The sequence below is a fragment of the Salvelinus alpinus genome, chromosome 26 (genome assembly GCF_045679555.1).
Source record: "Salvelinus alpinus chromosome 26, SLU_Salpinus.1, whole genome shotgun sequence".
NCBI classification, from domain to species: domain Eukaryota; kingdom Metazoa; phylum Chordata; class Actinopteri; order Salmoniformes; family Salmonidae; genus Salvelinus; species Salvelinus alpinus.
The window spans coordinates 24,143,241-24,155,736 of record NC_092111.1 but is presented as its reverse complement, the minus strand read 5'-3'; the positions used below and the strand labels follow the sequence as shown (position 1 = coordinate 24,155,736).

The 12,496-nt window shown below is 42.7% G+C and overlaps 1 long non-coding RNA gene across 1 annotated transcript; it reads right to left on the bottom strand.

Annotated features, from left to right (window-relative positions):
• Nucleotides 1-2,291: 2,291 nt before the first annotated feature.
• LOC139554308 (uncharacterized) lies at nucleotides 2,292-10,401 on the bottom strand. The gene is made up of 3 exons (XR_011670813.1): nucleotides 10,292-10,401; nucleotides 3,352-3,414; nucleotides 2,292-3,187 (listed from the first exon to the last, which is right to left on the bottom strand). It is a non-coding gene; the product is annotated as an uncharacterized lncRNA (long non-coding RNA).
• Nucleotides 10,402-12,496: the final 2,095 nt, after the last annotated feature.

The following is a 12,496-nucleotide window of genomic DNA, read 5'->3' as shown; positions in this document are numbered from 1 at the left end:
CCATCTATTTTGTGAAGTGCACCAGTCCCTCCTGCACCAGAGCACCCCCCCCCCCCCCAACATGATGCTGCCACCCCCGTGCTTCACGGTTGGGATGGTGTTATTCAGCATGTAAAGCCTCCCCCTTTTTCCTCTAAACATAACGATGGTCATGACGGCCAAACAGTTCTATTTTTGTTTCATCAGACCAGAGGACATTTCTCCAAAAAGTACATATTTGTCCCCATGTGCAGTTGCAAACCAAACCATAGTCTGGCTTTTTATGGCGGTTTTGGATCAGTGGCTTCATCCTTGCTGAGCAGCCTTTCAGGTTATGTCGATATAGGACTCGTTTTACTGTGGATATAGATACTTTTGTACCTGTTTCCTCCAGCATCTTCACAAGGTACTTTGCTGTTGTTCTGGGATTGATTTGCATCTTTCGCACCAAAGTACGTTCATCTCTAGGAGACAGAACGCGTCTCCTTCCTGAGCGGTATGACGGCTGTGTGGTCCCATAGTGTTTATACTTGCATACTATTGTTTGTACAGATGAATGTGGTACCGTCAGATGTTTGGAAATTGCTCCCAAGGATGAACCAGACTTGTGGAGGTCTACAATGTTTTTTCTGAGGTCTTGGCTGATTTTCTTCCCATGATGTTAAGCAAAGAGGCACTGAGTTTGAAGGTAGGCCTTGAAATACATCCACAGGTACACCTCCTATTGACTCAAATTATGTCAATTCGCCTATCAGAAGCTTCTAAAACCATGACATAATGTTCTGTAATTTTCCAAGCTGTTTAAAGGCACAGTCAACTTAGTGCATGTAAACTTCTGACCCACTGGAATTGTGATACAGTGAATTATAAAGTGAAATAATCTGTCTGTAAACAATTGTTGGAAAAATTGCTTGTGTCAGGCACAAAGTAGATGTCCTAACCGACTTGCCAAAACTATAGTTTGTTAACAAGAAATTTGTGGCGTGGTTGAAAAACGAGTTTTAATGACTCCAACCTAAGTGTATGTAAACTTCCGACTTCAGCTGTATGTGCATGTGTAGCATGTAACAATAACATGATCATATCAAGGTTAGCATCACAAATGAATACATAAATACCACTTGAAGCTTGATGATGAGTTGATCTAGGGATAGGAACTACACAAAAGTACCTGCCCTATCCAGAATAGCCACTTTGACAGTTGGGGCTGCTATCCTTTCACCCTCCTCCATGGCTGTTAGCTAGCTACCTATAAATGCATTTGGAGTTTGTTTTTTACAGTGATAAATACATCAAGATAGCTAGCTAATATGAAATTAGGTAGCTGGTGATATTTAATTAACTTAGCTAGCTATCTATACAGTATGTGAAGTTTGCTAGATAGCTAGCTAGCCAACTATCTAGCTCATTTGAGTTTTAGAGGATATTACTATTGAACTATGTACCTATTTAATAACCAGACCATACAAACATGCTATGATGAATTTTTGACACACGATCGAACATGGTGGTGGGCGTGCTGAAGCGACAGGCTGCAATTTACAGCTATCTAGTATACATGCACCACTAATCTTTATGAAGGACTTCCTGGCAGAAGGGGTTACTCGACCAGTCAGCAGCAGATATACCAGTTAAATAATTGCTGAAATGTTGCTTGATTATATATTGTTTAAGGTTAATATCAATAGTGAGTAGGTGCTCAGTATATATAATCAGTATTTATCACCAGCGCTGTTTGGCGTGATGGGAACACATTTAGCTTTTGATTACACGACCAGGGTTCGAATCGCAGACAGCGTCATGAAATCTCATTCTAACCAATAATGGGGCGTGTTCATTATAAATACATTGTGATTTTGTTTGCAGAGCATACAGGTTGGCAGTTTATCGCCAGTTCACCCTATGGGCACAGGGGAGAATTGGACGAGGTGTACGTCGTCTCATCCCTGCGTGTGTCGTTTCTTCCATAAGGCACGCAACCCAGAAACAAAGGCATTTACATAGGGTTTAAATAAAACCAGTTAATTTAGTCAATCTAGCCTGCTTTTTTTTCAAGACCTAATGCCTGCAACTTATGTAAAAATAGTATTAGTTAGCTTGTCCACTATAACAACAGGTTCAAGCATAACCAGATAAACTTGCTTTGAAGATAAAACTACCTTCAACGTGCACTAAACCTGTGTCCCTGTGGCTATAGTGACTTCAACTAGCTTTGGCTGCCATCTATTGGAAAGGAATGGTAACTACACTGGGCAGCCAGTTGGCAGAGTCAAAGTAGACTTTAATAATGTATGCCATTTAGCAGACGCCTTTATCTAAAGCAAACTGGGTAGATGGTAGTGGAAATAGATCACAGAAACAGGATTGCAATGTTGATATCATGGATGGTCAGTCCTTGCATCTATAGCTCTGTCTATGAATTTGAGAGTAGCTACATTTCTCCAGACCCATCCCTCAGCTTTTTACTGAAAGAGGAACAGGGAGACACTTTGTTATTGCTTCTACTGCAGATTGCCACTTTAAGAAGTTAAAATGCAGATGAAATACACACAAAAATATGTTACTGATGCTATAAAATGTCCCATCTCTCAGACAGTTAGTGAATACACAGCATCCAGCACAGCAAACAATCAATCAATCAATCAAATGTATTTTACAAAAGCCCTTTTTACATGAAAATAATAACCACAGTGGTTATATAGGGTGCACCTCAGGAGCAAATGGCTTTTCATAGCTGAGCATTCATAGGTTGAGAGAGAGAGTCGAAACAGCAGGACCGGGACAAGGTAGCAGGTCTGTTGAAACAGGTAAAAAAATCTGTGTAAAAACAATTCCACTCTGATTCCCTTTGTGGATGGGTGTATCTTTGAATTCGCTGTTGAATGGCCTGCTCCTCTCCATTTTCAGAACACCATCCCGCTCCCCCAAAGTGATCGATAGTATATCTTGGTTCGCACTGTGATGATTGTGATTCTGAGCTCTCAGGTTCATACAGCGAGTTCTGGTCTTCACTGATCTCGCTCTCCGTCAGCTCCATCTGTGGCATATAGGGGCAGGACTCGGTTGTATACTGATGGTTGTGAGCGATGATTGTGAGCTGGGCCCCGAGCTCTTTAGTGATGGTCCCGGTGGACCTCTTCTCCACCGCAGCACAGGAACACTCTGGCACCCAGGGGTCAGTTTGGCATGCTGTACTAACCGTTCCTTCCTGTTGATAGAAAACAATTAAGACATCTATTAGGCTATAGTTATATTCAAGAGTCACTGCATATACTGTAAATTGTCCATTTTATATCAAAAATGGCCTCAGGGATGACAGATGGTGTCTTGAAATAAACAATAGCCTTAGAAATAACATGGATTTGAATGTACCTCCTCTGCCTCCTGCACAGTCTCCTCCAGGATGAAAACCTTTTCATGGATGAAGATGTCATCCTGAAAACACATAGTTTGCAAGCCCGTGCCACACAAACTTTTTGTTAAGCCAACTGAACCCAAATATATCAGTTGGCATTAACAAGCTACCTGTCTTGTATGGTTTGTCCACACGCACACACACAGCAAATACAGAGAGACATTTATTTTTCAGCAAACATTCGCTATGTCAACTTCAGTCTAGCTAAATGAGGTGGAGCTAACAAAACATTACAAAATCAAATCTGTCAACAAAATGTATTACAGTACTTCACTATCTGAGGTGGAAGCTCGCTACAGTAACTACCTAATAACAGGAGTACACGGATAAACTATGTAGCAATTTTAGTTGCAGTTGAGTTGCTTGCTAACGTTATTTGCTGGGAGATGTTACACAAAACACTTCAGACGCAATTAGCTAGTTACCTAGAGTTGCAACAAAGTTGTCCAGTGTCTAATGCTAGCCAAGTCAACAACAGTCATGACCGCAGTCGCATTTGCGTCGAATCAAATCAAAGTTTATTTGTCACGTGCGCTGAATACAACAGGTGTTGTACCTTACAGTGAAATGCTTACTTACAGGTTCTAACCAATAGTGCAAAAAAGGTATTAGGTGAACAATAGGTAGGTAAAGAAATAAAACAACGGTAAAAAGACAGGCTATATACAGTAGCGAGGCTACAAAAGTAGCGAGGCTACATACAGACACCGGTTAGTCAGGCTGATTGAGGTAGTATGTACATGTAGATATGGTTAAAGTGACTATGCATATATGATGAACAGAGAGTAGCGGTAGCATAAAGAGGGGTTGGCGGGTGGTGGGTGGGACACAATGCAGATAGCCCGGTTAGCCAATGTGCGGGAGCACTGGTTGGTCGGCCCAATTGAGGTAGTATGTACATGAATGTATAGTTAAAGTGACTATGCATATATGATAAACAGAGAGTAGCAGCAGTGTAAAAAAAGGGGTGGGGTGGGGTGGGCACACAATGCAAATAGTCCGGGTAGCCATTTGATTACCTGTTCAGGAGTCTTATGGCTTGGTAAAACTGTTGAGAAGTCCTAGACTTGGCACTCTGGTACCGCTTGCCATGCGGTAGTAGAGAGAACAGTCTATGACTTGGGTGGCTGGGGTCTTTGACAATTTTTAGGGCCTTCCTCTGACACCACCTGGTGTAGAGGTCCTGGATGGCAGGCAGCTTAGCCCCAGTGATGTACAGGGCCGTACGCACTACCCTCTGTAGTGTCAGAGGCCGAGCAGTTGCCGTACCAGGCAGTGATGCAACCAGTCAGGATGCTCTCGATGTTGCAGCTGTAGAACCTTTTTACATTTTCTTTTTTTTAACCCCCTTTTTCTCCCCAATTTCATGGTATCCAATTGTTAGTAGTTACTGTCTTGTCTCATCGCTACAACTCCTGTACAGGCTCAGGAGAGACGAAGGTCGAGAGCCATGCGTCCTCCGAAGCACAACCCAACCAAGCCGCACTGCTTCCTAACACAGCGCGCATCCAACCCGGAAGCCAGCCGCACCAATGTGTCGGAGGAAACACCGTACACCTAGCGACCTGGTCAGCGCACACTGCGCCCGGCCCGCCACAGGAGTCGCTAGTGCGCGATGAGACAAGGATATCCCTACCGGCCAAACCCTCCCTAACCCGGACGACGCTGTGCCAATTGTGCGTCGCCCCATGGACCTCCCGGTCGCGGCCGACTGCGATAGAGCCTGGGCTCGAACCCAGAGTCTCTGGTGGCACAGCTAGCACTGCGATGCAGTGCCTTAGACCACTACCCCACCCAGGAGGCGCTGTAGAACCTTTTGAGGATCTCAGGACCCATGACAAATCTTTTAACTTTCCTGAGGGGGAGTAGGCTTTGTTGTGCCCTCTTCACGACTGTCTTGGTGTGTTTGGACTAGAGGTCGACTGATTAATCGGGGCCGATTTCAAGTTTTCATAACAATCGGAAATCGGTATTTTTGTCGTCTGCAAACTTAATGATGGTGTTGGAGTCGTGCCTGGCCATGCAGTCGTGGGTGAACAGGGAGTACAGGAGGGGACTGAGCACGTACCTCTGGGGAGCTCCAGTGTTGAGGATCAGCGTGGCAGATGTGTAGCTACCTACCCTCACCACCTGGGGGGCGGCCCGTCAGGAAGTCCAGGATCCAGTTGCAGAGGGAGGTGTTTAGTCCCAGGATCCTTAGCTTAGTGATGAGCTTTGAGGGTACTATGGTGTTGAACGCTGAGCTGTAGTCAATGAATAGCATTCTCACGTAAGTGTTCCTCTTGTCCAGGTGGGAAAGGGCAGTGTGGAGTGCAATAGAGATTGGATCATCTGTGGATCTGTTTGGGCGGTATGCAAATTGGAGTGGGTCTACGGTTTCTGGGATAATGGTGTTGATGTGAGCCATTACCAACCTTTCAAAGCACTTCATGGCTACAGACGTGAGTGCTACGGGTCTGTAGTCATTTAGGCAGGTTGCCTTTGTGTTCTTGGGCACAGGGACTATGGTGGTCTGCTTGAAACATGTTGGTATTACAGACTTAATCAGGGACATGATGAAAATGTTAGTGAAGACACCTGCCAGTTGGTCAGCACATGCCCGGAGCACACGTCCTGGTAATCCGTCTGGCCCCGCAGCCTTGTGTATGTTGACCTGTTTAAAGGCCTTACTCACGTCGGCTACGGAGAGCGTGATCACATAGTCATGTGGAACAGCTGATGCTCTCATGCATGCCTCAGTGTTGCTTGCCTCGAAGCGAGCATAGATGTCACGCCCTGACCTTAGTTATCTCTGTTTTCTTTATTATTTTGGTTAGGTCAGGGTGTGGCAAGGGTGGGTATGCTTGTTTTGTAAGTCTAGGGGTTTAGTAGGTCTAGGTATTTGTATGTCTATGGTGGCCTGATTGTGGTTCCCAATCAGAGGCAGCTGTTTATCGTTGTCTCTGATTGGGGACCATATTTAGGTTGTCATTTTCCCTTGGGTATTTGTGGGTTCTTAATCTATGTTTAGTTGCCTGTCTGCACTATCCATATTAGCTTCACGGTTCGTTTTGTTTAGTGTTCATTCTTAATAAAGAAGAATGTACGCATACCACGCTGCGCCTTGGTCTCCTCCTTACGACGGCCGTGACTATAGAAGTGATTTAGCTCGTCTGGTAGGCTCGTGTCACTGGGCAGCTCGCGTCTGTGCTTCCTTTTGTAGTCTGTAATAGTTTGCAAGCCCGTGCCACATAAGACGAGCGTCGGAGCCGGTGTAGTATGATTCAATCTTAAATCTGACTCCGAAGTCAGCGATGTTGATGATGGTTGGTAACCCTTACACCATAACCCTCAATTTAAAATAGAGGCGCAAGCAGAGGGCTTCAATGTATGCCAATGACTCCTTTCCATTCAGAAACTCCCGGTTGCCGCATCGAAAGTGCCCATCATCGCTAAGTCTGCCTCCACGAAGTGCTGTCTGCAGATCCTGCTAGCTCGAGCTGGCACGTCATTCCTCTTCAGGACATGGAGCCACTTCTTCAAAAGTTGTGGGTCCTTGGACAGCCGATGGTAGCTTACCAAGGTTTTTTTTGGAGCCAATTCATACCGCCTGGTGCTGTACAGTTCATGTTTGAATTACTACTTGTTGTTGCCATCTTCGTTGTCTGCACCTAACCTCACTCTCTTCGATTCACTCTCTGCGCAAAAACTCAATACCACAGACAATTTGCTGATTTAAAATGGCGCTGACGATCAGAATACTAAATATAGAGATGTTTTTATGTTAAATGCACATGTTTAGTATTTGTGTATTCAATACATATCTTTGATTAGATTTACTTCCTATAGTGTTTACATTTCCCTTTAAAATGCCTATTTACTCTGTTCCATCTGACTGCACAATCCACTGTCTCATCAGCCCAGGCATGGAAGTTCTAAACTTGATCTCCACTGTAAAAGGCATCTAGACATTATCTCACATTTCTTTTAGACTAACATTTCGTTTTCAACAGCGAAGATTTGTAAAACTTACTGTCCGTCTTTTCGATATTTGCAACATTATTTAAATATTCTAATTCGATCTCCAACTGTCCCCTCCATATAATGAACGTAGGGGTCGGGAGTCAGGACGAAAGAGAGAGACAGGCAGCGGTTCTCAGCCAGTCGAAATTATGAATCAGCTGGCATCATTTTTATGGCTATATACAAAGAAATGTCAATTGAAAAAGGTAAAACGAAGCGCAGCTAGTTTGCAGTCTTTCAGCTTGAAGTTATTGTGTTAGCTGTGTTGTTGGCTAGCTCATTTGAACAACAGTGTCCTAACAAAAGAGCACATTTTCTATGCCAGGCGAAATTGTGCCCCATTGGCTCATTGTTATGGATGTATCCAAATAAATTTCACTAGAAAACAGCTTAAACAAATGCAGCTATTGTTGTTATTCTGTCTGCACTGTTTGACGTAACGGTAAGTTAGCCGTAGTTGGCTAGCTAGCAAGCAAGGGATAAGAACGTTGCCAACCAGTACGGTAATGGAACATTTAAAACAAACGACTACCCATAGATACAGAACAAAAAGACTGAACGACAGGATCGCGTCTCTGGCAACTGAACAAATAGAACGAAAACCAACCGGCTTGGGTAGCAACCCTAGATTTGTTTCGGGACTATATCTTGTGGAAGGATGAAATAGTATGAATAAATGACATCCAATTTTGGACTTTGATTCTTGAAGAATATAACTTATAAATGCCTCATTATCTTAGTTAAAATGTCACACTCCACGAGAACCCAAAATATAAGCTTGTTTTACTCCAATGTCTGTAAACATTGTAAATGTAAACTAACACTGTATAGCCTCAAAACATGGTTAAAACAATAATGTTGATATCATGGATGGTCAGTCCTTGCATCCATAGCTCTGTCTATTAATTTGAGAGTGGTTACATTTCTCCAGGCCCATCCCGTAGCTTTTTACCAAAACAGAGGCAGGCGTCCGTTTTGTTATTGTTTCATCTGTGGATTTGCCTTTTAAACAGTTGCATATTATCAAGATATCAACGTTTCACCAACAAAAAGGTAAACAATAGGCCTATAGCAAATGCAGCAAATGCAGCATATGGCATTTATTTTTCACATGTAAATAGCACTTTTCAGTAGTGCTCAAAACATGCCATTCCATGAGCGCAGCATTTATTAATGAGCCCAATCAGTCCTCCATGACGACAAAATCATAAACAGAGTAGGGCTGGCTAATAAATCCTTAGATTTGAGGTCATGCTCAGGTAGAACAATTTGGCTAATCTAGACTTCCATATTTCCAAGTCCTATTCTTGAAGATCAAGGGCTATAACATTTACTGGAATGACTGGAATTCTGATAGACTTTGGTTTTTAATGTAAAGATATAATTTAATCGTATTATTATATGTAGTAGAAAGTGATAGGTTAGAAGAAGCCTACATAAACAACCCATGAAGTAAAATTTAACCTCCATATGTGGCCAGCTATGTAAACTTTAACATTGATTTATCCTGCAATAGATGTAGTTCAATTGGTAACATACATTTTTGTCTTCTAATGCCTCTTAAGGGGAAAGTAATCTAAAAGTAACTGAATGTAATCAGATTACCTTACCGAGTTTGGGAAATCCAAAAGTTACGTTACTGATTACAATTTTGGACAGGTAACTAGTAACTGTAATGAATTACATTTAGAAAGTAACCTACCCAACCATGTATAAAAGTGATAATGCCCTTGAAGCCAGTGTTTGAAGGATATATTGGCGTGGTTTGCCGGCCCTCGACGACAACACCCTGGCAAATATATCCTCCAAACACGGCTTCTCGGCATTATCACTTATTTATACTTCAAATGGAGCAAACTTTGTTAATAACATGTATTAAATCATATTAAATAATGTCATAAAAAGTTGATTCACCCATATAAGTATACCTGGACTAGAGGTCGACCGATTATGATTTTTCAACACCAATACCGATTATTGGAGGACCAAAAAAGTCGATGCCGATTAAATCGGCCGATTAAAAAATATATATATATATTTGTAATAATGACAATTACAACAATACTGAATGAACACTTATTTTAACTTAATATAATATCAATAAAATCAATTTAGCCTCAAATAAATAATGAAACATGTTCAATTTGGTTTAAATAATGCAAAAACAAAGTGTTGGAGAAGTAAAAGTGCAATATGTGCTATGTAAGAAAGCTAACGTTTAAGTTCCTTGCTCAGAACATGAGAACATATGAAAGCTGGTGGTTCCTTTTAACATGAGTCTTCAATATTCTCAGGTAAGAAGTTTTAGGTTGTAGTTATTATAGGACTATTTCCCTCTATACCATTTGTATTTCATTAACCTTTGACTATTGGATGTTCTTATAGGCACTTTAGTATTGCCAGTGTAACAGTATAGCTTCCGTCCCTCTCCTCGCTCCTCCCTGGGCTCGAACCAGCAACACAATGACAACAGCCACCATCGAAGCAGCGTTACCCATGCAGAGCAAGGGGACCAACTACTAGAAGGCTCAGAGCGAGTGACGTTTGAAACACTATTAGCGCGCACTAACTAGCTAGCCATTTCACTTCGGTTACACCAGCCTCATCTCGGGAGTTGATAGGCTTGAAGTCATAAACAGCGCAATGCTTGACGCACAACGAAGAGTTGCTGGCAAAACGCACGAAAATGCTGTTTGAATGAATGTTTACGTGCCTGCTTCTGCCTACCACCGCTCAGTCAGATACTTAGATACTTGTATGCTCAGTCAGATTATATGCAACGCAGGACACGCTAGATAATATCTAGTAATATCATCAACCATGTGTAGTTAACTAGTGATTATGATTGATTGATTGTTTTTTACAAGATAAGTTTAATGCTAGCTAGCAACTTACCTTGGCTTACTGCATTCGCGTAACAGGCAGTCTCCTTGTGGAGTGCAACGAGAGAGAGCCAGGTCGTTATTGCGTTGGACTAGTTAACTGTAAGGTTGCAAGATTGGACCCCTGAGCTGACAAGGTGAAAATCTATCGTTCTGCCGTCATTGAAAATAAGAATGTGTTCTTAACTGACTTGCCTAGTTAAATAAAGATTAAATAAAGGTGTAAAAAAATATTTAAAAAATAGGCAAAATCGGTGTCCAAAAATACCGATTTCCGATTGTTATGAAAACTTGAAATCGGCCCTAATTAATCGGCCATTCCGATTAATCGGTCGACCTCTAACCTGGACGCACAAACATTGTTTTCTTTGTTTGGGCTAATGGCTAGGCTAATGTGGATTCTAGGCTACCTGTCACATAGCAGTGGTAATGGCATGCAATTCACACCTCCCACGTAAATGTAGATAATTAGCATAACTCTTGGTACTTCACTCTTTTTTTCCACCAAAAAATCCTTTGGTCATTGAGCAGCGTTGCTGCATGAGCTCGGCGGTTGAGACCAAGGGCTCAAGGTTCCAGTCTGGAAGCACGCTTTTGACTGCACCTACAGTATTGCTTCGGTACTGCAGTTTAACTGAATCATGGCCGAAAAAGACAATTCCAATAGAGACGATTCCCACAGAAGTCAAATTCCTAAATTATTGTCACCAAGGCTGTTTTTTGTCATCACTCACAGCTGAAGATATTAGCATTTTATATTCATGCTCTAAGATTATGCCCCCAGCTGGGTCTCTTCTACTTAGTTCATTGAACTTTCATTGAACCAGAATAGTTTTTTTGAGTGGGGTGTCTCGCTTTCTCTTCTGTTTCTGGATACCTTTCTTGGTCTATGAACTCGGCGTGAACCAGTAGAGTTCGCCCATTGGTTGTTGCATCGCCTCTCCTTAATTGAGGAACGCGCCTTATGTGTGTACGGGCGTGTGTGTTCTGACACTTCACAAAGAACATCATGAATATTCACACTGGGTTATAAATATTTAAATCCTCAATTCGGGACACCCAAACCCTCTTTTTGGCTCAGAAAAATAACTTCACGTGTGGTGTGTGTGTTTAAGGATAGCCACTTTCTCACCACTTTATTTCCCTTAAACCTTTGGTGGGATATGCACATTGGCAAACAGATGTTGAACCTTTGCTAAAGCCACTTCTCTCACAGCCTTTAGCTTCATGACCACAGGCAGAGGGGAAATGTCAATCATATCAAGCCTGATTGAATACTCATGGGCAAGCTCTTCAACTTGTTCTCTCCACTCGCCAGCTACCATCCCATGTACCAGAACGCTGCTATTGGCGAGGACACTCACACCACTGTTAAGGCTTCAGGTTCTACCAACAAAATACAACCTAGCACTCTGGTACCCTGCAAACCATGATCCGTTTTGTATCTTACATGAGTCAAATGTAATGGAGTCTGTTTCACATATTGTTAATGGTTGCTGTTCATACAAGGACTTATACATCGCTAGACATGACCGCTTCGTCAACCTGATAGCTAATGAGGTGAGACAGGCAGTAACACCATCAGTGCATATTCATGCATGTTGATGATGTTTTCTTGTATACCAAATATGTCAGATGTTGTTGTTGCTGTGGGGGAGGCCGGAGGGAGGTGCTGGAGGCCAGAGGGAGGGGTTCGGATAGTGTTGTTGTGAGGGAGGCCGGAGGGAGGTGCTGGAGGCCAGAGGGAGGGGTTCAGATAGTGTTGTTCTGAGGGAGGCCGGAGGGAAGTGCTCATATTGGAAGTGGATTGCTATTTTCACCCGTAAGTGGAGCAGGCCTTTGCTGACAAGTTGCTGAAATACCAGGTTATCAGTGCAAACTTGTAGTGCTGATATTTGGGAGTCTTGGACATGTACATAGGCTGACAGTGGCCTTCAGATTGCAGGCCTGCATAGGAAAAAGGCAAAGCAGCTAGCGAGGTACTGCTCTGTGTCAGGTGTCATGGGTAGCCTTACTGTATGGAGAAGAAGTTTCTTTCTGTGTCCATACTGTATATCAGTGGAGGCTGCTGAGGGGAGGACGGCTCATAATAATGGCTGGAACGGCGAATGAAATGGCATTAAAAACATGGAAACCATGTTTGATGTATTTGATACCATTCTACTTATTCTGCTCCAGCCGTTACCACGAGCCCAGTTAAGGTGCCACCAACCTATTG